Genomic DNA, 26,818 nt, shown 5'->3' with positions numbered 1-26,818 from the left:
TAATAAGGAACAACTATTCATGAATAACTGCATCAATAATGCCTGCGTTATAACATCCTCTCTTCCTTAAGGCACAGGAGCAAGTGGTACATAGTTTTCTGGGAACCAGTTTCATTATGCTGTTGTATCTATCCAAAGATGAGTAGCAGCTTCTGTTACCAGTTTCACTATTTTTTGGAGTTTTAGATAACATATATCTATACTGTGATATTTGCACTTTTTAACGGGTTAATTTTAAGTAAAATTGCCACTCTTTTATGTGAAATCCAGTTCATGCATAATAAAGCTTCTCTGTACATATATGGTATTGGGCATACATACATGCGTACATAATGTCAGTCATGCCTTTATCAGGGAATAAGAATGACCAGATACCTCCCACATCACTGCGACAGCAAATTGAGGGCTCACACAGGACTCCAGACTGAAGAACAGCTGAGATTCAGACCTGCCCATGACTCTCCTCCCTCAGCCGTCATTCAATTATTTAGGGACCTCCAGGGACAGGCACCAGGCTCTCTGAGGCTTCAGATGCTCCAGAAAGGCTGCTCTCCTACAAATAGTGGCCTTGGATAGAGACATTCCTGCCACATATCTCCTTAAATATATTCAATGTGCATGTGTGTGTGTGTGTGTGTGTGTGTTCAAATCAACACAATTGTCCCACAGAAACTAGAAAAGGGCCTGACAAATGCGTGCATAGAATTTTGATGGGATAATTTTTTAACTCTATAAACAGATATAAATAATTTGTAATTTAAAAAAAATGGTGCACTCACGCCTGTAATCCCAGCACTTTGGGAGGCCAAGACAGGTGGATTGCCTGAGTCCAGGAGTTCAAGACCAGCTTGGGTAACATGGAAAAACTCTGTCTCTACCCACCAAAATACACACACACACACACACACACACACATACACACACACACACACACACACAAATTAGCTGGCCATGGTAGTGTGCACCTGTAGTCCCAGCTACTTGGGAGGCTGAGCTGGGAGGATCACCTGAGCCAGTAAGGTCAAGTTTGCAGTCAGCTGAGATTGCATCACTTCACTCCAGCCTAGATGACAGAGACACTGTATAAAAAAATAATAAAAAAATAAAGACATATCTGACAGAAGATCCTTCAACATTTTTATCTAGTCATCTCAGCACTCCCGGGACTGCTATGAGTCATCAGTGAAATCTGTCACAGCAGAGGCTCTTTGGGATCTCCCAGCCAAGGCCATGTGGAGCACACAGAGGCAGAATCAGGAACCCTGAGCATTTGCCTAGGGTATCTCCCTGCCTCCTCACTCTCTGCCACATTCTTCTCCACATCTGATTCTGTGAAGCCCCATCATCTGTTTCCTGACTCCTCTATGACCTGCATTAACCCTGATCCTCCTTCTACACCAGCGACAAACTCCCACTCTGCTTGTGTCTGGACCACAAGTCTCCAAATCCAGAATGCCCTCAATCCACATGTATTTTCCTGAATTAAAACACAAAATTTTGGCATGATTGTCATTTATCCCATCATTCTCCAGAGCTCCCCATCTCCCATCCATAGGATGCTCCCTAAGTCTCCACAGCCAACCCTCCCCTCATTTCTCCATGGAGCCCAGGCAGGAAATGCTGAACCACTCTGCCCTTCCTAGGGCTTAGAGGTACCAGGTTCTGAGTCAAGACCACCGAGTGCACCAGGGAGTGCCACTGGAGATACACTTCCCACCTCTTTTTGTATTATCTACTGCACATCTTATATTTTATTTTATATTTTGAGACAAGATCTCACTCTGTTGCCCAGGCTGGAGTACAGTGGCGTGATCACAGTCACTGCAGCCTCCATCTCCTCGGCTCAAGCAATCCTCCTGCCTCAGCCTCCCAAGTAGTTGGAACTACAGGTATGCACCACCAGGCTTGGCTAATTTATTTTATTTTTTTTTTGAAAGACAGGGGTCTCACTATGTTGCTCAGGCTGGCCTTGAACTTCTTAGCTCAAGTGATCTTCCCATGTTAGTCCCACAAAGTGTTGGGATTACAAGTGTGAGCCACCATGCCCAGCCTGTTGAGAGTTTTATCATGTTAGATTTTATCAAAAGCTTTATCTGCATCTATTGAGATGATTATACAGTTTTTGCTTTTAATCTGTTTATCAGTGAATCACATTTATTGATTGCAAATGTTGAATCAACCTGGCATCCCTGGAATAAAGCCTACTTGATCAAGGTGAATTAACTTTTTGACATGCTGCTGGATTCAGTGTGGTAGTATTTTGTTGAGGATTTCTGCTTCTATGTTCTGAAGTTTTGGCTTTCAAAACTGAAGTTGGCCTAAAGTTTTTTTCTTTGTTATGTCTCTGCCAGATTTTAGTATCAGGCTGATGCTGGCTTCATAGAATGAATTAAGGAGAAGTCTCTGCTCCTCGACTTTTTTGGAAAGTAGTTTCAGAAAGGCTTTGAATTCAGAATTCGGCTTTGAATCCATCAGGTCCAGGGCCTTCTTTTCACTGGTAAGTTTTATATTACTGTTTCAATCAAGGTTCAGTATTGGTCTACCCGGGGTTCCAATCTCTTCGTGATTTAATCTTGGGAGACTGTATATTTCCAGGAACATATCCATTTCCTCTAGATTTTCTAACTTGTTTATATAGAATTGTCCACAGTATTCTGAGCATCCTTTGCATTTCTGTAAGATCAGTTGTAATGCCATCTTTGTCATTTCCAGTTCTACTTATTTGGATCTTATCTTTTTTTTGTTAATCCAGCTAGCAGCATATCAACATTGTTTATTTTGCTCAGAGAAGCAACTCTTGGTTTTATTAATCTTTTGTATGGATTTTTGCATCTCAATTTCATTAAGCTCTTTTCTGATTTTAGTGATTTATGTGTTTCTTACAAGCTTTTGGGTTGGTTGGTTCTTTTGTTTTCTAGTTCCTTTATGTGCCCAGTAAATTTGAGATCTTTTTGACATTTTGATGAAGGCATTTAGAGGTATAAATTTCCTCTTCATACTGCTTTAGCAGGTGAAGTCTTCCACTATTATTATGTGGTTGTCTACATCATTTTGTGGGCCAAGAAAAACTTATGCTATGAATCTGGGTGCTTCAATGTTGGGTGCACCTGTATTTAAGATAGTTAAGTCTTCTTGTTAGCCTTTATCATTATGTAATAATGCCCTTCGTTGTGGTACTTAATTTTATTTGTTTAAAGTCTGTTTTATCTGATGTAAGAATTGCAACTCCCAGTCTGGATGTGGTCACTAATCCCTGTAATCCCAGCACTTTGTGAGACCAAAGTGGGTGGGTTGTTTGAACTCAGGAGTTGGAGACCAGCCATGGCAACATGGCAAAAAATAAAAAGAACATGGCAACATGGCAAAAAAAAAAATGGCAAAAAAAAAAAAGACCAGCCACCTCTACAAAAAATAAAAAATTAGCCAGGCATGATGGCGCATGCCTGTAGTCCCAGCTACTTGGATGCTGAGGTGGGAGGATCACTTGAACCTCAGAGGTTGAGGCTGCAGTGAGCCATAATCATAACACTACACTCAAGCCTGGGTGACAGAGACCCTATCTCAAAAAAAAAAAAAAGAAGCAACTCTTACATGGTTGATATTCCTCCATCCCTTTATTTTCAGTCTGTGGATATTGTTACACATGAGATGAATCTCTTGAAGATGGTTGGGTCTTGTCTTCATATCTAGCTTTTTATCTATCTTGCCACTGGATCAAAGATTTAAGTGTAAGACCTTAAACCATATGAACGCTAGAAGAAAACCTAGGAAATATCATTCAGGACATCAGCCTTAAGAATTTATGACTTTCCCAGGCACAGTGGCTCATGCCTGTAATCCCGGCACTTTGGGAGCCTGAGGCGGGCAGATCACCTGAGGTCAGGAGTTCGAGACCAGCCTGATTAACATGGTGAATCCCTGTCTCTACTAAAAATACAAAAAAATTACCTGGGCATGGTGGCACATGCCTGTAATCCCAGCTACTTGGGAGGTTGAGGCACGAGAATTGCTTGAACCCGGGAGACGGAAGTTGCAGTGAGCCAAGACTGCACCACTGCACTTCAACCTGGGAAACAGAGTGAGACTCTGTCTCAAATTAAAAATAAATAATTTATGACTAGGTCCTCAATAGCAGTTACAACAAAAACAAAAATTTACAAGTGGGACCTAACAAACTATCAACTGAATAAACAGACAACCTACAGAATGGCAGAAAATATTCACAAACTATGCACCTGACAAAAGCCTAACATCTAGCATCTATAAGGAACTTAAATCAATATGCAAAATACAAATAATCCCATTAAAAAGTGGGCAAAAAGTGGGCGCAATGACTCACGCCTGTAATCTGAACACTTTGGGAGGCTGAGGCGGGTGGATCACCTGAGGTCAGGAGTTCAAGACCATCCTGGACAACATGGTGAAACCCCATCTCTACTAAAAATACGAAAATTAGCCGAGCGTGGTGGCAGGCACCTGTAATCCCAGATAGGAGGCTGAGGCAGGAGAATCGGAGATCATGCCACTGCACTCCAGCCTGGGCAACAGAGCAAGACTCCATCTCAAAAAAAAAAAAGGTGGTCAAAAGATGTAAACAGACACTTCTCAAAAGAAGACATACAAGCAGCCAACAAACATACAAAAAATGTTCAACGTTGTAGTTTCCTAGGCAACAAGCACAGATAGGACCACTGATGGTGGGGGAGAGAGGATGAAGACAAGAAAAAGCACTGCAGCATTTCCAGCATTTCCAGGCTTAAGAAATGCATTTTAATTGTCAAAATGTCACAGACAATAATATTGAAAATCATTTCACTGGAAATGATTCAAAGCAGAATGCTACTTTCATTATGGAAAGCAAGGTGCGAAAAAACAGAAAAATTCCCTTTCTTTGCTCTGAATTAAGTAGACATAGGTGATCAATATTATTTGATTTTACAAAATGTATCTACATTACTATGGATTTTTAATATGCCTCCTTAGCTTTTTCTGCAAATATGACCATGTATTAATTCAACATAAAAAGGAAAGAGTCATCCAGGATGATAGGGCAGCATAGAATAGAGTGTATGCCTGAGCACCATTTGGAACAATGACAAGCTCTTACCTGTTCAGGTCTTCATTCAAATGGTGAACCACACATTCCAAAACTGAGATGCAAACAGAACAGGGCTGTTCATATTCACATGTGGTTCCAGTTTCCTCATCTATAACAACAACAACAAAAATCTTTCAATCTTAAAAACCTTTCTGACTCTATCAGCTTTTGATTTTTATAAATAAAGTTTAGAAGGTCCCTTTTGTCTAGAAACACTGCTTACAAAATAAATACTATATTTCAGGACATTTTAAAGCTTTTTCTTTATAGGACCTAATTGTTAACAGTTAACGTTTAGAAAATAATATTTGAAATCCCCTACATGACTATTAAAATGTCTAAATTTTGCACCAGCTTTTGTAACCCTGATGGCATTTACTCTTATATCCATGTAGAAACATTTACTTGGATTAACAGAAATGTGTTGAGTGCCCTTAATCTACATTTTCATACAATATGTCACTATAATCTTGTGAAATAATCTACATTTTCTTCCAAATAATTTTTTCAGTCAAATGTTTTGTCAATTTAGGAACTTAGGTTTAACTGACTAATTCAGTCAAAACTATCAACGTAGTAGCTGCAGGCAAATACTACTAAAGTATTTTTTCTGATAATTCACCTCTCAATGATTGGTAAATGAGAAGATGAAAAGCAAAATGAGAAGATGAAAAGCAATCACATGTTCACTATTTTCCTTTCTACCTTGAATACCCAACAAATCAAGATTAATGTATTATAATTCATTAATCTGAGCCAATCACCTCTCATTAAACTTCATCGGATCAATGTTAATGCCTCAGTGAATCAGCTGAACCACTGGAGTGGCCTTGAATATCTACTTGCACTTGTATATATTTCCCTTTTGTATATATACTTATTCTCATATGAAAGCTAGTATAATGCAAAACATCCCAGTTAGAAACGAGTAAGTTGCTAATTCAAAGGCACAGCAAATTCCAAGAAATGGCAGCAGATATACATCCTGACTTATTCCAATGTCTGCAATCAATGCAAAAAAATGTGACCTGTCTGTGCTTGACACGAGAGAGCTCTAGTCGTGGCTCATAACATTGACTGAGACCAGGTTATTAAATTTTCAGGAATTTTTTGAGAGTTAATTGTTAAATAAAGTCATTAATAAAATGCAGAATATAAACTTCCAACTAAATTATATTAAAACAATATTAATACCTACAACTCATCATATTCTAATTGTTTTACTATATTTTATTATCTATGCACATGATGCATCTACTGCTTCTGTATGGTCAGAATATCATATGATGGTGTGCTACCATGCATCTCATCCCAACTCATCATTCAGTGACATCAGCTTGGTAGCTTGAATCTGGCCATGACAATGCTATTTATAAAACAGAAGTGTTCAAATACTACCAGCCATGTTTTCATGTTTTTCAGAGAGTCAGTTGTTAAGCATTTACCAGCAGACCGTTGGATCTAGAGAACCCAGACAAGTTCCCAACTCTCTTGTAGTCACCCAAAATACAAGATACTATGGGACTAAGTAGCAAGTGTGTGGAATCATAAAAGGCTTACCAGAGAAAATGTTACTTAAGCAGAGTCCTGGGGAATGTGTCAAGATTAGACAGGTGGGCAACAAGGACAGAGAAGTTTTGCCAAGCAAGGGGAAAACAGGTTGCAGGATGGAGACTTACCCAAGAAATTCAAAGAAGCCCAGGCTGCTAGTTACAGGGTAGAAAGAGCTAAGGCAAAATAAATAAATAAATAAATAAATAAATAAATTATTACACACTATAAAAACACACACTCAGCCGGGCACGGTGGCTTACACCTGTGACCCCAGCACTTTGGGAGGCCGAGGTGGGTGGATCACTTGAGTTCAGGAGTTCGAGACCAGCCTGGCCAACATGGTGAAACCCCGTCCCTACTAAAAACACAAAAATTAGCTGGGCATGGTGGCATGTGCCTGTAATCCTAGTACTCGGGAGGCTGAGGCAAAAGAATTGCTTGAACCCACGAGGTGAAGGTTGCAGTGAGCCAAGATCACGCCATTGCACTCCATCCTGGGAGAGAGAGAGAGACTCTGTCTCAAAAAAAAAAAAACTAAAACAAAAAAAACCCCACCTATATTCATAACTGTATTAAAAAACATTGTGAAGCTACTAAAGGTTTTTAAGCATGAGGGTAGAAGGAAGAAAGGTGAGAACTGTTAAACAATCACACTTGACTGAATTGGAGAATGGACAAAAAGATTGTCCAGAAAAGATGCAGAGTCAAGTGACTAGAAGGCAGGCCCAGTGACTCCAAGATTTCCTGACAACATAGCATTAATAGCAAAATCTTTCTGAGCATGCAGCCATATTGCATTTTTACTTAATGATCATTTAAATGCTCAACTCCATTAATACAGACATTATTATACACATAAAAGGAAAAGGAAATTTTTAAATGTGAGATAAAGTATAGATATACGTAAAGTTCCGATCTCTATTTCCACACTTCAATGGTTCTGCAGCCCACTAAAGAAGCCAGCTTTGAAAGATGAAACCTAGGATGTATGGGCAACAGGACTTGGTGAGGGCTGCATGAGCTGGAGCCAGATGCCACTCTCAGGGAAGACCTAGCTCATGCTAAGACACCCACACTAGGGAAAACCTCTTCAAAACTTGGCACCATGGCTGTGATGAAATTCCCCCAGTTTGCCTACTGAAGACTTCACAATGGTTGGGCAAAATTTTCTGGCACTCAATTTCACCAGGGGCAAACAGAAAATGTTAATGTGTGTATGTCAGTGTGTTCACGTGAGTGTATGTATGCCTGTGTGTGCCTGTACATGTGAGTATGTGTGTGAGAACACACGTGTGCAGGTGTGAATGTTTGCATGTGTGTACATGTGTGCATGTCTGTACATGTGTGCATGTGAATATATGTGTATCTTGAGTATGTGAGCATGTTAGTATCTGTGTGTGCACATGAAAGTGCATGTGTGTGTGACTGCACTTACCAGTCTGGGTGCGGGTTCGTGAGAGTGGGGCGGGGAGGAGCTGCTGGTGTCACTCAAGGCTTTTGAGACCAAATAACACTTTTTTTCCCCAGTAAAAACAAAACCCAGCCCTCCAGTGGTGACTCACACCCTCTCAATGTCTCTCCACCCTCTCATTGTTTCCCATGTCCGATCTGCCCCTCCTTCTCTCTCCTTCAAAATGTTTTCTTTCTGTAGTGCTCCTTTTCTCGTCTTAGATTGCTCTCTCCTTCTTTTAGCCTTCTAATCATCTTGTACATTCTTCCTGTTTCTCACTCACATTTGTCTCTTGTCATCACTCTCCTCTCCTCTCTCCTCTGTCTCTCTCCCCTTTCTCTCTTTTCTTTTCTCCTCTTCCCTCCCCCACCTTCATTCATCCTGTGGAGTCTGAAGCTGTCACACCACAGATTTTCCATATAAGCAGAAAATGGAGACACACGAACACCACTCCTCTTCAAGCCAGTCTTAATTCACAGATTCCGTGGGTGGGACACAGAGGTGATGGCAAGCTGCAGAACACCGAGTCCCCTTCTCACCACGCCTCCCTCAGGTGGGGCTGTGGGGCCTGCAGGTGACTCTTCTGTCCCAGGTGCCTTTTCAGAAAGACACACTAAGGAGATTTTCTTCATTACATGATTTTAAGGAAACCAATGTCCATATGCAACAGAATGAAATTGGACCCTTCTGTTACACAACACAAAAATCAACTTAAAATGGACTTAAAACCTCAACACAAGACCTGAAACCATGAACCATCATAAACTGTAAGAAACGACAGGGTGAGCTTACTTCTAGGACAACTTGAATTCAAGTGTACTGGTTGGAAAGGAGAGAGAGGGAGAGAGAGAGAGGAGGGGGAGGGCAGAAAAAGAGAGGAGAGAGAGAGGAGGAGGAAGAGGAAGAGAGAGGAGGGGAGAGAGAAAGGAGGGGAGAGAGAGAGGACGGGAGAGAGAGAGGAGAGGAGAGAAAGGAGGGGAGATAGAGAGGAGGAGAGAGACAGGAGGGGAGAGAGAGAAGGGGAGGAGACAGAGAGGAGGGGAGAGAGAGAGGAGGGGAGAGAAAGAGAGGAGGGGAGAGAAAGAGGGGAGGGGAGAGAAAGAGAGGAGGGGAGAGAAAGAGAGGAGGGGAGAGAAAGAGGAGGGGAGGGAGAGGAGGGGGAGGGGTGGAGAGAGGGCAAGAGAGAGAGGAGGGGAGAGAGAGAGAAGGGGAGAAAGAGAGAAGGGGAGCAGAGAGAGAGAAGGGGAAACAGAGAAGAGGGAGAGAGAAGGGGGGAGAGAGAGGAGTGGAGAGAAAGAAAGGAGGGGAGAGGGAGGAGGGGGAAAGAGAGGAGGGGAGAAAGAGGGGAGTGGGAAGAGAGAAAAGAGCGGGAAGAGAGAAAAGAGCAAGAAGAGAGAGGAGGGGAGAGAAAGAGAGGAGGGGGTAGAGAGAGAGGAGGGGGGGAGAGAGAGGAGAGGAGAGAGAGAAGGAGAGAGAGAGAGGAGGGGAGATAGGAGGGGAGAGAGAGAGGAGGGGGAAAGAGGAGGGGGGAGAGAGAGGAGGAGGGAGAGAGAGGAGAGAGAGGAGGGGAGATAGAGAGGAGGAGAGAGACAGGAGGGGAGAGAAAGAAGGGGAGGAGACAGAGAGGAGGGGAAAGAGAGAGGAGGGGAGAGAAAGAGAGGAGGGGAGAGAGAGAGGAGGGGAGAGAGAGAGAGGAGGGGAGAGAGAGAGAGGAGGGGAGAGAGAGAGAGGAGGGGAGAGAGAGAGGAGGGGAGAGAGAGAGAAGAGGGGAGGGAGAGGGGGGAGAGAGAGGAGGAGGGAGAGAGAGAGGAGGGGGGAGAGAGAGGAGGGGAGAGAGAGAGGAGGGGAGAGAGAGAGGAGGAGAGAGAGAGAGGAGGGGGAAAAGAGGAGGGGGGAGAGAGAAGAGGAGGGAGAGAGAGGAGGAGAGAGAGAGGAGGGGGAGAGAGACAGGAGGAGAGAGAGAGGAGGGGAGAGAGAGGAGGAGAGAGAGGGAGAGATGAGGGGAGAGAGAGAGGAGAAGGGAAAGAAGAGAGAGAGGGAGAGAGAGGGGAGTGGAGAGAGAGGAGAGGAGAGAGAGGAGGGGAGACAGATAAGGGGAGGAGAGAGAGAGGAGGGGAGAGAGAGAGAGAAGGGGAGAGAGAGAGAGGAGGGGAGAGAGAGAGAGGAGGGGAGAGAGAGAGAGGAAGGGAGAGAGAGAGAGGAGGGGAGAGAGAGAGAGGAGGGGAGAGAGAGAGAGGAGGGGAGAGAGAGAGAGGAGGGGAGAGAGACAGGAGGGGAGAGAGACAGGAGGGGAGAGAGACAGGAGGGGAGAGAGAGAGGAGGGGAGAGAGAGAGGAGGGGAGAGAGAGAGAGGAGGGGAGAGAGAGAGAGGAGGGGAGAGAGAGAGAGGAGGGGAGAGAGAGAGAGGAGGGGAGAGAGAGAGAGGAGGGGAGAGAGAGAGAGGAGGGGAGAGAGAGAGAGGAGGGGAGAGAGAGAGGAGGGGAGAGAGAGAGGAGGGGAGAGAGAGAGGAGGGGAGAGAGAAGAGGAGGGGAGAGAGAGAGAGGAGGGGAGAGAGAGAGGAGGGGAGAGAGAAGAGGAGGGGAGAGAGAGAGAGGAGGGGAGAGAGAGAGAGGAGGGGAGAGAGAGGAGGGGAGAGAGAGAGAGGAGGGGAGAGAGAGGAGGGGAGAGAGAGAGAGGAGGGGAGAGAGACAGGAGGGGAGAGAGAGAGGAGGGGAGAGAGAGAGGAGGGGAAAAAAGAGAGGAGGAGAGAGAGGAGGGGAGAGAGATGAGGTGGGAGACAGAGGAGGAGAGAGAGAGGAGGAAAAACAGAGGAGGGGAGAGAGAGGAGTGGAGAGAAAGAAAGGAGGGGAGAGGGAGCGGGGAGAGATAGGAGGAGAGAGAGAGGGGAGTGGGAAGAGAGAAAGGAGCGGGAAGAGAGAGAGGAGGGGAGAGAGAGAAAGGAGGGAGAGGAGGGGAGAGAGAGAGGAGGGGGGACAGAGAGGAGCAGGAGAGAGAGGAGGAGGAGAGAGAGAGGAGTGAGGAGAGAGAGGAGGAGAGAGAGAAAGGAGGCAAGAGAGAGAGGAGTGGAGAGAGAGAGGGAGAGATGAGGGGAGAGAGAGAGGAGGGGGAGAGAGAGAGGAGGAGAGAGAGAGGGAGAGATACGGGAGTGGAGAGAAAGAGAGGAGGGGAGAGAGAAAGGGAGAAAGAGAGGAGTGGAGAGAAAGAGAGGAGGGGAGAGAGAGGAGGGGGGAGAGAGAAGAGGGGGGAGGGGGGAGAGGCAGGAGGGGGGAGAGAGAGGAGGAGAGAGGAAGGAAGAGACAGGAGGGGAGAGAGAGAGAGAGGAGGGCAGAGAGGGAGAGAAGTGGAGAGAGGGAGAAGAGGGGGGAGATAGAGGAGGGGAAAGGGGAAAGAGAGAGAGAAGGCGGGAGAGAGGAGGTAAGAGAGAGAGGAGGGGAGAGAGAGAAGAGGGGAGAGAGAGAGGAGGGGGGAGAGAAAGGACGGGGGGAGGGAGAGGAGGGAACTACCTTCAGCAGAGAGAGAGGAGGGAAGAAGAGAAGAGAAAAAATAAAACAGGGTAAGATCTCATTGAGAATGGAATGGATTGTGAATGATTTTTTACAACTGGGCACCAAAATCACAAGCAACAAAAGCAAAAATCGACATGTTCCAGCAAACTGAAAAGCTGCTGCACCGCAAACCCCATGAACTCCCCCCATCAAGTGGCTGTGACAGGAGGGACAGGAAGGGACACACGCTGCCGGGAGTGGAGAAAAGTGGCCCTTGTGTCCCGAGGGCAGGAACTCAGATAAAAAATTCAGCAAACCCTGGTGGTGGCTGGGATCCTTTTTCCTCCATCTGAAGCTTTGACCCATCGCAGCCAAACCCCGTCACCCGCCTGGGCTGGCTTCCCCTTCCTCCCGAGGCCGGGCTTCCCTCTCTCCCCATCTACACCTGGGAGTTTCCCTCAGAAAGAGTCCTGACGCCCTAAAATATCACTGCTTCCTATGCTGCCACCCTCCAAAGCCCTCGAGGAATGAGAACTATTTTAAAATAAATACTAAAATACTACCAGATTAAGATGAAAAGGACAACCTAACAGTAAGAAACAGAACATTCTAGAAAACGAAAGCTTCTGTACTCACCATGAAGGAAAAAACGCCCCGGAGAAACCGCACCACGAAAAAGCGGCACCGAAGTTCTGTCTTCAGCAGTCAGCCAGGGACAGGAGCCGTTTCTTCCCAGGGCGCAGCCACAAGTCATAATGAAGCTGCTGTGGCGCCGGAGGGTCCTGAGGGAACTTGAGGGAACCAGAGCTCTTCTTCTTCTCCTCCACAATGCTGACGCCGTGCTGCCCATCACAACACGCACACCACACTGCTTCTGTGGGGAGAACACGCATGCGCACCACGTGGGAGCAGAAAAGGAGGTTTGGTGCTCCCTGCGGTCACAGTGCGCAGGCTAATTCGACCTCAAGGTCTGCATCAGCCCAGGTCATGGCCCTAATCTTTGGTTTTTGACCTTGGAATTATTGCTAAAAGGGAGAGGAAGGCTGATAGTGTTTACCACAGAAATTATTTCTCCTGCACGTCCTCATTACAGAAGCAGCTACAATAATGTCATGGGCCAGTGTTACGGGGCCATGGTCAGGTGTTGGGGAGGGGGTGTGGAGGCAGCAGAGCGACACTGGGAAGGATCCATGGATCTCAGCCCAGGTCAGAGACTGGCGGCGGAAAGCCTGTGGCTGAGCAGTGATGGACCATGTGGTTGACTTTGGAAGCCGCAGGCCTTGTCCTGGCCAAGAAATGTTGAGAATGAGGTGCAGGTGAAAGGCAAGGCCTCATCTCCCTCTGTCTCATCTGGATTTAGTTGGCCTTCAGCTGGTTCCATTAGGCAATATTCAGGTGGGTGCATGCGTGCGTGCAACCAATACCTCCGCAGGGGGCTGCAGAGCTGCAGCCTAGGAGAGACTGGGCAGCCAGGAGGCTGCTTGGCAGCAACGCTGGTCTGCAGGGAATGGGAGACCTTCCCTTGGCTCCTCTCCCCTCCCGCAGGGACTTGCACTGTTCCCTTGGCTTTCTGGGGGCCCCATGGTACTGGATTCCCACCAACCTTGGGTTTTGGAGGTTCCAATCCCCGTGTGTTTGGTGGCATTTCCCCTTTTCTTTCTTGTTTTCAAGGCCTTTACCACGAGCAGCCCTTTATCCATTTTGGTCACCACACCTGCCCCACCCCAGCTCCCTAGCCAGCACAGGAGCTGCTGGAGACCGAGCCTTGAGACAACCCCATCCCCACCCCCTTGCAGCCTTCTCCACCTTGTTCCCGCTGGCCTGATGCCCTGGGAGTTCCTGAGTTATGCCTCCCCGCCCCCAAGTCTAGCAGGCTGAGGCAGTGCTTCCTCCTCATAGTGGCCCAGCTGAGAATGAATGATGCCCTCCAGTGCACAGTCAGGGTGGGTTGGGCCCTTTGCATCCACAATGGAAACCTAGAGGCAAGTCACTTCGTGGGGGGAAAGGCAGAGTTCTAGGTCTCTATGCCCTGAATGGTTCAAGCCAGCTGAACAATCTAGCTTTCTACAGGATGGAGGAGGCAGGTATCCAGCATTGGAGACCCATGAAGAATGAGAGGAGGATCTTTCAGCTGTGGGAGGCCCTTTAGAGCAACCTTTATGGAAGAGGATTACTTCTGGTTTTGCCATAGCCCCAGCCCTTTAGCAAAACTTTCTCAGGGCTTCCCCTCTCCCCAAACCCCTGCCAGTGAGGCTGACCCTTTGAGCTTACTTCATAACAGTAATTAACCCTGCTACACTCATAGACATTGTCTTCTTGGTTCTCTTGTCCCCCTTTCTCCTGTGACAGGTCCATTGCTGGCAGTGGAAAGGTGAAGTCCTCATGCCAGCCTCCTTTCAGCTCTGCCCCCAACTCCCCAAGGGGAAAGGTCCAATAGAAAGTGGCCCATCCCATGGTACATGGTCTCTTCATGATCACACTGGGACTCGTAGGTAGAAATTAGCCTTCCCCCTTTATGTATCATTTAAAAGTGGTAATAGCACCTGTGGAGAGAATGTCCTCTTCCCTGCTGGCTGGCCCATCCAGACCATGCAGATAGCAACACCCAGAGTGCAGGCTGGGGCAGAGTGTGATGGAGTGGGTAGCAGGGGTGCCCGAGGTCTGAAGAAAAGCCTGCAGGCTCTGCCTTTGGCAGGATCTTTCTGCAGCCAGCCCTGTCTAGGGCAGAATGAAAGGCATATCCCAGCCTATCTCCTGGGCAGGCTCCTCAAATCCAGGGATGAATTACATTCTGTAGGGGCCAGCCCTCCCTTTGATTTTATTGTGGCCCCAATCCAGGGCTTTGGGGGTGACAGGGAATCAGGCTTTCAGTGGGGATATGTTGCTTTTTATCTATAGTTGGAGGAGATTCCAGAAGGAGAATATTATCTGGCTTCCCTGTTCTCTCTGGGCAGTTGGTTCCTTGGTTCTCTCCCCATCTCCATGTTGTCTCAGTCTCCTGGACTCCAGCACCCCTCCAGGCCTTCCATGTTGGCCCCTAGATCACACTACTCACCTTCACACTCCCACAACTGAATCCAGTGGCCAGCTTGCTGATGCTTTATAATTCTCAGCCACAGCAAGCCCTCAGAAGGCCCAGCAGCCCTTGCCACTCCAGATAGTAACTTGTGGGCATCCCCTGGCACCATTTCCTCTCTGGGTCCTATAGGCTCCCAAATGCAGGAGGTCCTGGGGTATGCCTGTGTGCCTGGCAACACATCGAGCACTGTGTTTTTGCTCCATCCAGGTGTCCCGTTGCTCCCATTGCCCCTCATAGGGCACCAAGCTTCCAGCAAAGGAAGGCAGCAACCCCTGGCCTGACCATGGGATCTGCAGGTTCAGATCTCACCAGGGATAGCCCATGCTTCAACTTGCTGTTTTGAGTGTCAGGGCCCCAATCCCTTAATGCCCAGGGACTCAAAGTTTGCAGTAATCCTAGCCCTGCCAAGAAGTAGGGGTGCTGGTGGAGAGTGTCTGCTAGCTGTTCATGAACCAGTGCCCCAGGCCTGTCTCCACTGGACATGGCAGCATCTCTAAGTTACAGACTGCAATGTGCTGCCCTGCTTGGTTGAACTGTTTCTGACGTCTGCTGGCATCCTGTCCCATGTGCCCTGTCCCCCTTTCCATGCCAGTGAGTTCCAATGGCCTACGCTTATTCACAGCAATAGTACCTAGGGAGTGCCCAAGAAGCCCTTTCGTCCTGGTCCCTTGCTCTGCATGGGTGAATGGGTCAGTTCCTGAGAACCTGCATTTAGGAGGCTCTGGGCTGTCCAGGTATCACCCTGGGATGCAGACAGGTGAGAAGCCCAGCCCTTAGAGGAGCCATGGCAGGGAGAGTGCCTTCCACACTGAAGCCATCCCAGACCTGGAGGAGCTGCAGGCCCCTTCTCTGCTAAAGTGCCTTTGAGGTGGGTGGGGCTGACTCCCACTGGGCAGCTCTTGAGAAGGACACACAGCCGGTTTGTGCACCTTTTGTCTGCTCTGTGTCTCCATTGGTCCCTCTGTCTCTTTCTTTTCACATTTCTGCACATAAAATATACTGATGTTTGTGTTCCACAAGGCAAATGTCCACTCTTTGCCTTGCAGACACTCAGCGGTTCATTTGTTCCTCAGATATTTTTAAACTTAGTGCTGGCTCATGGGCAACATGGCCTTAGCCTTGCCTCCCTAGGATTCGTGCTCCCAGAGCTTCCAGTTGATCCTCTGCAACACACATACCGAGCCCCTTCTCCTCCACCCCAACCCTCTCCCATCCTTCAGTGGCTCTCGCTTTCCTACAGCAGGGGTGGCAAATCTCTAATGCCCAGGCTACCCTGTCCCACCCCTGCAGTCACAGGGGACATTGCTAACTGATCCTGTCACTCCTTTGCCCTGATGTAACCTTGGAATCCTTCTTAATACATGCTTCTTAACACATGCTGTGAAATTATCAATGAAATGAAGATGACTTACAAAATAAAACCTACAGGTCATCCTCTATACTACACGGAGGAACTCAAGCTCTGGAGAGTGGCATTCCAGGCTTTTCATGACCCCTCTAGCCATTTCCCTTCTGCCCTCTCCAAGCTCACTAGTCCCCATTCCATGCCTTTGCTCCTCCTTTTCCATCTGTCTAGAATGTTCTTCATCCCCTATCTCCTGGCAAACTCCTCCTCATGCTTCAAGGCCTCTGTGAAGGCTTCTGTCCTCTCCCAGCACTCATGTGCTCTCTCTCTCTCTCTCTCTCTCTATATATATTTTTATATGTTATATATTTTTTATATATGTTATATATACATGTAACATATAGGTTATATACATGTAACATATATAGGTTATATACATGTAACATACATAGGTTATATACATGTAACGTATATAGGTTATATACATGTAATGTATATAGGTTATATACATGTAATGTATATAGGTTATATACATGTTACATATATAGGTTATATACATGTTACATATATAGGTTATACACACACAGACATAGACATATATATATGTACATACACATATATACGTATACACACACACACACCCCCCTATACACATCCATCCATCCATATACCTACACATGCACATATTACCAATTGTGAAACCCCAGGAAAGCTTACTAACGAGGTCACTGAAAGTAAGGATGCTGCCTCACTCAGTGACCAGCAGTGACTCATATGTGCATGTGGCATCACCATACAAAGAAAATGTGCGTTGTGTGCTCACAAATGGCACAGACCTTCATGTTGCCACAGGGTGGATGATGGGCCACTCACAACACAGATACGGGAAAGGGTTTTCTTTACCAGTCCCAGTATTGAGGAAAAGCAGTATTCGTTCATTAACTGCAGCCTTCAGAGAGCGTACTGTCCCTCTACGTAGACTTTCTGCTCCCTATCTTCTTTCAATAAATTCCCTCTTTTTTGTCTAACTTGTCTTTTGGCTGAAATCCTTTTCCCAATACAAAGGGCTGAGGATTTCTGCACTTCTTGGTAGCACTAACATAGCCACAACAGCTTTCTGTAGGTGGTTTCATGATCTGTTTTTTCCACCCTGTTATTTTTAAGTTTTTTTCTCATTTTAATAAGAACACTTAACATGAAATCTCTTAACATGAGATCTACTCTCAATAAAATTTTAAGTGCATTATGCGTTGTTAACTGTAAGTGCAGTGTTGCACAGCACCTCTCTGGAACGTATTTATCTTACATAACTGAAGCTTCATAGCCCCTGAGCAGCAACTCCCCATTTCCTTCCCCTCCTGCCCCTGGCAGCCAACATTCCACACCAATGCTGATAGACTGACTGTGTTAGAGACCTCATGCAAATGGGGCCGGGCAGCATTTCCCCTCCTGTGACTGACTTGTTTCACTCAGCCTAATGTCCTCCAGGGTTATCCATGTTGAGCATATGGCAAGATTTAATTCTTTTTTTGGGGGGGGCGGGAAATGCAGTCTTGCTCTTGTCACCCAGGCTATAGGCTGGAGTGCAGTGGCACAATCTCAGCTCACTGCAACCTCCACCTCCCAGGTTCAAGTGATTTTCCTGCCTCAGCCTCCCTCGTAGCTGGGCTTACAGGTACGCCCCACTACACCTGGCTAATTTTTGTATTTTTAGTAGAGATGGGGTTTCATCATTTTGACCAGGCTGGTCTTGAACTCCTGACCTCAACTGATCTGCCTGCCTTGGCCTCCCAAAGTGCTGGGATTACAGGCATGAGCCACCATGCCCGGCCAAGATTTAATTATCTATGGGTTTGAATAGTAACCCAGTTCCATCTATACACATTTTCTGTAAACATTCATCAATCAGTGGACCTTAGGCTGTCTCCTTGTCTTTGAAATTGTGATTCATGCTGCAATGAATAAGAGTGTGTCATTATTTCTGCAAGATTCTAATTTCCATTCTTTTGGATGTATACTCAGATGTGTTAATCTGTTTTAAGGTTGTATATTTTCATTTAGTTTGTCAATCCAAGTGAGCACCTGGCAGGGTTCTATCACTTCGGTCACAAGAAACTGAGACTTGTCCCTCATCTTTGATTTTCATAGGTGTTGTCTCAGCCTCCTGCCTCCTGTGGGTTGGGAGTCCACATCTGTCATAATAAGGACTAGTATGGGCTTGAAATCCCAAATCTCCCGTTTCTTTTCCATCCCTGTGATATTATAAATTATGTATTTGGCCTCTGGCCCCATTTCCCATCATGCAACTCTTAAAACACTTAGAACCACCAAAGTGATGTCTTTTTGTATGCCAATGAGATGACTGATGGCTGGCAGCCCCTAGGTAGCTTCAGGATGGGGCCTGGTTACCAGAAAGACCAAGGCAGGATTAAAGGATTAGGACTTTCAGCCTCGTCTCCCAACCTCCATGGAGGGGAGGGGGCTGCAAATTAACCACATATGGTCAACAGTTTACTCCATCAAGCTTGCATGATGAGGCCTCCGTAAAAAACCAAAGTGGGGTTAGTGGGAGAGCTCCTGGGGGACTGAACACATGAAATTTACTGGATGGTGGTGTGCCCCTTCCCATAGCTTGCCCTATGCACGTTTTCATCTGTGTCCTTGGTTATATTCTTTACAAGAAACTAGTAAATTTAAGTAAGTGTTCTCCTGAGCTCCGTGAGCCACTCTAGCAAACTAATTGAAGCCAAGGAGGGGTTGTGAGATCTTCAGTTTATAGCTGCTCAGTCAGAAGCACAGGTGAAGCAACCTGGGCTTGTGATTGGCATAAGAAGTGGGGCACAGACTTGGTGAAAGAGCCCTCAAACTGTAATATCTGACCCCATCTCCATGTAGATAGTGTCAGAACTGAATTGAGTTAGAGGACACCCAGGTAGGGTCCACTACAAAATTGACGGCTTGCTTCATGGGAGGGAAAAATCCCTGCACATTTGGTCATGGAGGCCTTCTGCACTGGTTGTTGTGGTGACAAGAAAGCAAAGATGGTTTGTGCTTTTTCCACACAGCCCTGAGGATGCTGAATGACACTCACAGCGCTTTCAGCATCCTGGGGCATGGGCAGGAGTACTTTCACTGTGTAGCCTGTGCTAAAGTCTGCACCTCCCTCCTGTGTTTTCCTTTGTGTTGTCCCAGTCGTCCATCCTTGGGAACATTCCTGCTTCACTTGCAGATAGTCTCAGAACCTGCAGACTTCACAGGCTCCCTTGGGTATAGACAAAGAGCCCTAATGTGCATTAGTTTCCTCCTTGACTCCACAAACCTCAGCACCTTTTCACTGGGCCACATGCTGACTACTCCCCTAACCCAAAACTTATCCTGAGACATGGACACAAACACACATCAAGGTCACATGCCCAGACACATGGGATGACCAGAGTATTTTCCATCTGAGCTTCCTGCCTGCCTGGCAATGACCGGGCTGAGATGATTTATCTTAATAGTTAAGCATAAATATTGGTGGGATAGAAAGTCACCAATTCAGTGAAGGTCTCAGATCCTTGCTCCAGGAGGGAGAAGTGCCTGCAGAAGTTTTCTCTTATTCTGGTCTTTGTGACAAGAGGGAAGAGTGGGTCTAGGGGTCCTAGTGGGGGATCAGACAAGAGGCTTGGGCCTCATTTCCCTGGGAGGCAGGTGTCTGGGCTGCATTGGGCTCTTTCTACCTCCTGAGTGGGAGTCCTCACCCTCAGCCTCAAACAGGATCCCAGAGAAGTAAAGGAGGCCGCATGGCAGATCTGGAAGAAGAGCTCCCACAGAGACCCCTGCGCACTGTGGGAAACAGCAGGCCTCACTGTGTGGGACTTCTCCTGGGACCTGAGGGGCCAGGCCACACTGTCCACAGGATGCTGCTGCTTGCTCCAGTGCAGAAGGAGGTGACCCTTAGTTCTAGAAGATGAGCTGGCTGAGTGAGTGCAGAGTGCAGGCAGGACCCTAAAAGGGCACCCGGGGCACCTCTGCTGGCACAGAGCCTGACACAGGAAGGGCACAGCCACGCCTGCATGGTGACAGTGACTGGTGTTTCATATTTACCAATCCCTGCTTCTGGCATCTGAGGGGCCTGTGCTGTCTCCTCTGCTGACAGACACCTGTGCACCGTCTCAAGGGAAAACATACACAAACACACAATAATAAAATAATAAAATAGACCCATAGAACCTATCTACTCGTTGTTGAAATTTTTATGACTTTCCTCAGGTTAGAAAATATTTCACCATTTGTTCAAATTATCTCCTGTATTACTTGCTGAGTTTTGTGGTTGTTTTCTTTTGGATACTTTTGAAGTTTATCATTTTAATGAGAGTAGAATGGCCGGGCACGGTGGCTCACGCCTGTAATCCCAGCACTTTGGGAGGCCGAGGCAGGCGGATCACGAGGTCAGGAGATCGAGACCATCCTAGCTAACAAGGTGAAACCCCGTCTCTACTAAAAATACAAAAAATTAGCTGGGCATGGTGGCGGGCGCCTGTAGTCCCAGCTACTCAGGAGGCTTAGGCTGGAGAATGGCGTGAACCCGGGAGGCGGAGCTTGCAGTGAGCTAAGATCGCGCCACTGCACTCCAGCCTGGGCGACAGAGCGAGACTCAGTCTAAAAATATATATATATATTACATAAGCAAGCAATATAGTCTTTTCCTCTTTCGCTTGCTGTCTTCCCCTCCCCTCTTTCTCCTTCTTTCTCCCTTTGTCCAAATGGAGAGAGTTCTTTTTTTCTTCTTCCATCTCATCTGCTGAATCACGGAGCCGCTGCAGCCTCTGCCGGCTGCACACATTAAGCAGGGTCCAGAAGCCAGAGCAGCTCCGCTCGGGGGCGGGATGGTTCCTTGGGTTGTGGAGCAGCACAGGAAAGCTAGGCCAGGCGGCACAGCTCCGCGAACCCAGCAGCCCGAGCCCAGCGGACCCAGCAGCAACTCTGGGAGCAGCCACTGCCAGTAGCCTCCATCTCCAGGAGCCGCTGCCGCAGGGAGCTACCACAAACAGGAGCCACCACTTCGAGGAGCCTCCATCCCCGGAAGCCGCCACCTCCGGGAGCCGCCACGGCCGCCCAGAGCTGTCACCGCCGGGAACCTCCATCTCCGGGAGCCACCACCGCTGGGAGCTGCCACCTCGGGAACGGCGGCAGCTCTGGGCCCCGCCGGATCCCCTCGCACCCCGCGGCGGCGGTTCTGCGAGTGTCCTAGACCCGGGAGGGGCTGAGGGAGCCCGTGCCGCCGGCGGGACAGCGGGAATTTGCTGGCTCTTTCTGCGCTGAGGGGTCGCGGCGAGGGGCGGGGGCCTGGTAGGGAAAGCTGGGACTGCAGGGAACGCGCAGGACAGGCTCCCTGGGTGCCGGCTCTCGCCCCCCCTCAGAGTCCTCGGGACCCGCGCAATGTGGCAATGGAAGGCTCAGGGTCTGACTCCCCAGCCACTGCCACTGCAGCAGCAGGTCTCTCAACCTAGGCCCGAGCCGAGCCGCCTGCGGCCTGCAACCTAAAGGGTCTTCCATCACCATGTGACGCATCCGCTTCCGTGACAGCCTGTCCCTGGGCCCGAGGAGGACCCTCAAGGCGGGCTCTGCACGGGCCGGGAGGGCTATCCTGGGACTAACCATTGTTCGTGGGTCCCCATGTGCCTTTCCAGGTCTGAGGTGAGAGGAGGAATTCGAATCTAGAAGTCATAGAGATGCAGAATATGGAGTGCGAGGAGAGGCTGTGGGGAAGCAGCTCCAACTGAGGGTGATTAAAATCTGAAGCAAAGAGGTCAAAGATTGGAAACACCCGCCCCCACAGCTTTCCAGAACTGCTTGAAGAGAACTTCTTGGAGTTATGAAAAAGATGCCTTGCGCCAGGAAAACAGTACATAGTTACTGTAACTGATTGTATTATTTTGTTAAAAAAGTTCTATAAATATTTCAGAGGTGTACACATTTGTAATATAGGAGGAAAGGATGTAAAGTAGTATGATCTGGGATTTCTCCACTCCTGCCCCAGAGCCCGAGGCTGCAGTGGGGCCTCTCCCTATTTGTGCATTGGTCTCTGTGCCACAACCAAGCTTCACTTAGTCTTAAATTTCAGCGTATGTTGCTGCTGCTTAAATATTGTATAATTTACTTGTATAATTCTATGCAAATATTGCGTATGTAACAGGATTATTTTGTAAAGCTTTCTGTTTTAAATTTGCATATCACAACCCTGTGGTAGTATGAGATGTTCCTGTTAACTTTCAATCATATTATGCATGATAACATTTTTTGTTTAATGACCAGATATGAGCAAACCACGTTAATTTCGGTGGCTTCTCAAAGTGTACTTGTGTGTGGTTCTTAAGTGGCTGTGTGTGTGAAAACATGTGTGATTTCTGAGTGTACTGTACTGTGATTTGTTTGTATTGCTTGTTTTGTTTCTCCTCAGTGTCTGCAACCCTTATCAGGCTCTGACCTAGTCAGGCTAGAAGAAGCATAAGGATCTTTTATTGCTTTGTGCTGGTGAGGGCTGGCCCTAAACATTCGCCTAATGCTTTCAAATGGGCCCCAGAAAGGCTAGACTGGTGTCATGTCCACAGCATCTCTTCATATCATTGGTTGTCATCCAGACACCCCAACTTGTGCTGCAGAGGAAATAAGTTCCTTCTCACGGATCATCATGATGGACATTGAAACCTCAGGGTGTGGAGCTAACATCTGTTCATCATCGTGGGTGTTAAAGAATTGGGTAACATGCCTAGTGTGAGCCTTGACTGGGCCATGACAGTATGTATACTCTAAAAAGCTTGCAGTATTATGCCCCTCTCACGACCAACACACACATGACCCGTCCCCCAAATTCAAGTGTGGATTGCAAATCTTTTGGAGAGCATGGCCCTGCTACAGGTAGAAAAACCTGTTCTGTCATTCCTGGGCCCGCAACAAATCCAGAAATGATGTTTTGAGTTCCTGTGATTTAAACTCCCTCTCTTCTTTAATAGAACAGCTCATTGGGGCTTTCTGAATCTGTTTGCATTTTCTTTAAAAATAAATGGTGAGCATGCATTGTGGTGGTGTGGAGGCAGGCATTCTGTTTGTTATGAGCTCTGGAAGGATTCTCCTCAATGCGTCAGTGTTGAAATGCACACTTCCTAAATGAATCATCATTGTCTTCATCCTCCCCATTGAAAGTGCTCTTTCAGTGTGATGTGGAAAAGCAGGAAAATGGCATACACCCCACTGAAGGATGTAGGTGGAGGCAGATCTCTCAACCAGGCATATTTTTAAAAAGTTGCTTCTGTTCTACTCTTCTTCTGCTCTGGTTGTGGGCTCCCTCAACCTCTTAGACAGAGACCAGCAAATGTCAGGGAAGCACCCGGGGTCTGGCTCTCCATCCAAATCAACACCAGTGACTTGTTACAGACAAGAAGTCAGAGGAAAGGGCAGAGTCCCTGCAGGGCTGAAGCCTAAGCTACTGTGAGATGCTCATGAGTGGCAGCTCCTGTTATTCCCTCTTAAATTATGTGTGAAATTTTAATGGAAGGGCAATGGGCCCCCAGGAATACCCACAGTGTAGGGACCGCAGACTCTGATACTCACCAAAAAATTCCAAGATGCTTATTGGGGTCCCTTGTGGCTGCCAGCTGTGTGTGTGACTCTGCCTGTGACCCCGCAGCCCCCCTGCAGCTGTCTTGGTGCCTCTCTGTCACCCACACTGTCTGCCTACTTAACACCTAGCTCTGCTAAAAAAATGTATGTCCTGTGTTGAGGAGAGACAATGAAAAATTCTGAAGTTGACTTCCCTCTGGCTCCTGGCATGCCTTCGCTCCATTTCCAAGCCCAGCTCATGGTGCACCAAAGCCTGCATGGTCCCCTGATTTCTTCATGGTGTAGAACTTTCTCCAGTAGTTACATTGGCAAAGGGGGAACTGGGGGCTGGCAGGTAATTAGAATTTCTCTCTCTCTCTCTCTCTATCTCTATCTCTCTCTCTCTTTTAAAAGTTTTATTTTGTCTGTCTTGTTTGTTCATATGGATGTTTTAATTTAAAAAAATATTTCTCATATTTTTAATCCTGTATCATAAAAATATTTTCCTCTACAGTATTTGTCATGCCAGTTTATAACCAAAAAATGCAGGGATTTCATTTCTATTGGAAACATTATTACAGCTATGTTTTACTTTTGAACAGAATTTTTATTTGTGTAGAGTGCTTACTAATGTTTAATACTTCAGAGTATATAACACTTACATTAAGGACTCATGGTAGGTTAAAACCCTAAAGGGTAAGGAGTTTAAAGGAAATAAATATTCGAACTGCGTCTTTTTGCCAATTTTGGTGCAAATGAGTTTGTGTCATTTCAATTACAAAGATAAAAATATGCCATATAATTTTACTAAAATATATTTTTATAGGGTACATAGTAGTTATCAAGTCTTTTGCAGGAATATTATATATATATACTTTTTTTATTCTTTTTTTTTATTATTATACTTTAAGTCTTAGGGTACATGTGCACAACGTGCAGGTTAGTTACATATGTATACATGTGCCATGTTGGTGTGCTGCACCCAGTAACTCATCATTTAACATTAGGTATATCTCCTAATGCTATCCCTTCCCCCTCCCCCCACCACACAACAGGCCCCAGTGTGTGATGTTCTCCTTCCTGTGTCCATGTGTTTTCATTGTTCAATTCCCACCTATGAGTGAGCACATGCCGTGTTTGGTTTTTTGTCCTTGCGATAGTTTGCTGAGAATGATGGTATCCAGCTTCATCCATGTCCCTACAAAGGACATGAACTCACCCTTTTTTATGGCTGCATAGTATTCCATGGTGTATATGTGCCACATTTTCTTAATCCAGTCTATCACTGTTGGACATTTGACTTGGTTCCAAGTCTTTGATATTGTGAATAGTGCAGCTATAAACATACGTGTGCATGTGTCTTCATAGCACTATGATTTATAATCCTTTGGGTATATACCCAGTAATGGGATGGCTGGGTATTTCTAGTTCTAGATCCCTGAGGAATTGCAACACTGACTTCCACAATCTTTGAACTAGTTTACAGTCCCAGCAACAGTGTAAAAGTGTTCCTGTTTCTCCACATCCTCTCCAGCACCTGTTGTTTCCTGACTTTTTAATGATTGCCATCCTAACTGGTGTGAGATGGTATCTCATTGTGGTTTTGATTTGCATTTCTCTGATGGCCAGTGATGATGAGCATTTTTTCATGTGTTTTTTGGCTGCATAAATGTCTTCTTTTGAGAAGTGTCTGTTCATATCCTTCGCCCACTTTTTGATGGGGTTGTTTGCTTTTTTCTTGTAAATTTGTTGGAATTCATTGTACATTCTGCATATTAGCCCTTTGTCAGGTGAGTAGATTGCAAAATTTTTCTCCCATTCTGTAGGTTGCCTGTTCACTCCGATGGTGGTTTCTTTTGCTGTGCAGAAGCTCTTGAGTTTAATTAGATCCCATTTGTCAATTTTGGCTTTTGTTGCCATTGCTTTTGGTGTTTTAGACATGAAGTCCTTGCCCATGCCTATATCCTGAATGGTATTGCCTAGGTTTTCTTTTAGGGTTTTTATGGTTTCATGTCTAACATTTAAATCTTTAATCCATCTTGAATAACTTTTTGTATAAGGTATAAGGAAGGGATCCAGTTTCAGCTTTCTACATATGGCTAGCCAGCTTTCCCAGCACCATTTATTAAATAGAGAATCCTTTCCCCATTTCTTGTTTTTGTCAGTTTTGTCAAATATCAGATGGTTGTAGATATGTGGCATTATTTCTGTGGGCTCTGTTCTGTTCCATTGATCTATATCTCTGTTTTGGTACCAGTACCATGGTGTTTCAGTTACTGTAGCCTTGTAGTACAATTTGAAGTCAGGTAGCGTGATGCCTCCAGCTTTGTTCTTTTGGCTTAGGATTGACTTGGCAATGTGCACTCTTTTTTGGTTCCATATGAACTTTGAAGTAGTTTTTTCCAATTCTGTGAAGAAAGTCATTGGTATCTTGATAGGGATAGCATTGAATCTATAAATTACCTTGGGCAGTATGGCCATTTTCACGATATTGATTCTTCCTACCCATGAGCATGGAATGTTCTTCCATTTTTTGTATCCTCTTTTATTTTGTTGAGCATTGGTTTGTAGTTCTCCTTGAAGAGGTCCTTCACATCCCTTGTAAGTTGGATTCCTAAGTATTTTATTCTCTTTGAAGCAATTGTGAATGGGAGTTCACTCATGATTTGGCTCTCTGTTTGTCTGTTATTGGTGTATAAGAATGCTTGTGATTTTTGTACCTTGATTTTGTGTCCTGAGACTTTGCTGAAGTTGCCTATCAGCTTAAGGAGATTTTGGGCTGAGACGATGGGGTTTTCTAGACATACAATCATGTCATCTGCAAACAGGGACAATTTGACTTCCTTTTTTCCTAATTGAATGCCCTTTATTTCCTTCTCCTGCCTGATTGCCCTGGCCAGAACTTCCAACACTATGTTGAATAGGAGTGGAGAGAGGGCATCTCTGTCTTGTGCCAGTTTTCAAACGGAATGCTTCCAGTTTTTGCCCAATCAGTATGATATTGGCTGTGGGTTTGTCATAGATAGCTCTTATTATTTTGAGATACATCCCATCAATACCTAATTTATTGAGAGTTTTTAGTATGAAGGGTTGTTGAATTTTGTCAAAGGCCTTTTCTGCATCTATTGAGATAATCATATGCTTTTTGTCATTGGTCCTGTTTATATGCTGCACTACGTTTATTGATTTGCATATGTTAAACCAGCCTTGCATCCCAGGGACGAA

General features: G+C 46.2%; 1 pseudogene; it reads left to right on the top strand.

The window, feature by feature from the left end:
- Positions 1–22,595: 22,595 nt before the first annotated feature.
- Positions 22,596–26,818, top strand: part of LOC129042063 (proline-rich nuclear receptor coactivator 1-like) — a 49,414-nt pseudogene continuing 45,191 nt past the window's right edge.

The sequence above is a fragment of the Pongo pygmaeus genome, chromosome 7, assembly GCF_028885625.2.
Source record: "Pongo pygmaeus isolate AG05252 chromosome 7, NHGRI_mPonPyg2-v2.0_pri, whole genome shotgun sequence".
NCBI classification, from domain to species: domain Eukaryota; kingdom Metazoa; phylum Chordata; class Mammalia; order Primates; family Hominidae; genus Pongo; species Pongo pygmaeus.
The sequence above is the reverse complement of the archived record's forward strand: the minus strand, read 5'-3'. Positions and strand labels throughout refer to the sequence as shown.